Raw genomic sequence first — 1,127 nt, 5'->3', positions numbered from 1 at the left:
TAAAGAAATAACTAATAAATATAGTGCAATAAAATCCTACTTTTTATGCTTTCTGAAATTATTTCTAGGCATTTTAGTCTTGGCTATCCTGTCATTTCTCCTGAGCTGCAATGTAGCTCAGTGGTAGATTGCATGCCTGGGCCCTCAGTTTGATCTCTAGCCCTGCAAAACAAGCACAGGTGCTATCATGGGTCCAGCTGACAGGAGAGGCCTTCCACCTTCCCTTTTCGCACTTCGTTTGCTTGTACCCTAGTTTTCCTACATGGGCGTAATGCTGACAATTGTAAAAGCTTTTAGTGAATAAATTGCCTAGATTTTTTTTTTTTTTTTCCGGAACCAGGGGTTGAACTCAGGCTCTTGAGCTTGCCAGGCAAGTGCTTATTCTACTGAGCCGTCTCCCTGGCCCAAAGGGCAGAAGGATTTTTTTTTTTTTTTGGCGCCGAGTGACCTCACGGCAGGTTTGGCTGGCTTGAGTTGTGGAGATCGAACCACAGCAACCTGAGCCTGACTACTTTGTTGAAGCAGCCACGTAAAGAACTGAACTAAGGGGCAGGCCCCCCTAGATTTGTTCTTAATTTGGACATATATGTATGTAATCCTGCAAATTAATTTTTTTGTCTCTTCCTTTAGTGGACAAAATAAAAATAACAGGAAAGACAACTCACAAGATTGGGAAGTTCTGTATATACATGTTCCACTAATACTGTGGAAATGTTGGTAATTGTTAAACGGATATTAAACACCATGCTAGCTGAACCTTCTATATACTGAAGTTATAATTGTTTAATAAAGAATATATTTTAAAAAGTATCCTATAGCTTTATGATAGGATAGATTTAATGATCTACATCTCTGTGTGGTACCAATTATCCATAATGAGATCTTTAACAAATGAATAAACTCAGTTTAGCTACTTTTTTTTCTTTCATCCTCCCTCCCTCCCTCCCTCCCTCCCTTCTTGGCAGAACCACAGATTGAACTCAGGCCCTAGCGCTTGCCTGGGGAGCATTTATTCTACTGAGCCATCTCCCTGGCCCTTAGCTACTTTTCTTAAAACTCCCTTTTTAGTCCATCTTTATTTTTTCCCCATCAAAGTTAAAAACAGCCCGACAGATTCAGGTGAGGAA

This window comes from Octodon degus, unplaced genomic scaffold, assembly GCF_000260255.1.
Source record: "Octodon degus isolate 3935 unplaced genomic scaffold, OctDeg1.0 scaffold00023, whole genome shotgun sequence".
NCBI classification, from domain to species: domain Eukaryota; kingdom Metazoa; phylum Chordata; class Mammalia; order Rodentia; family Octodontidae; genus Octodon; species Octodon degus.
The sequence above is the reverse complement of the archived record's forward strand: the minus strand, read 5'-3'. Positions refer to the sequence as shown.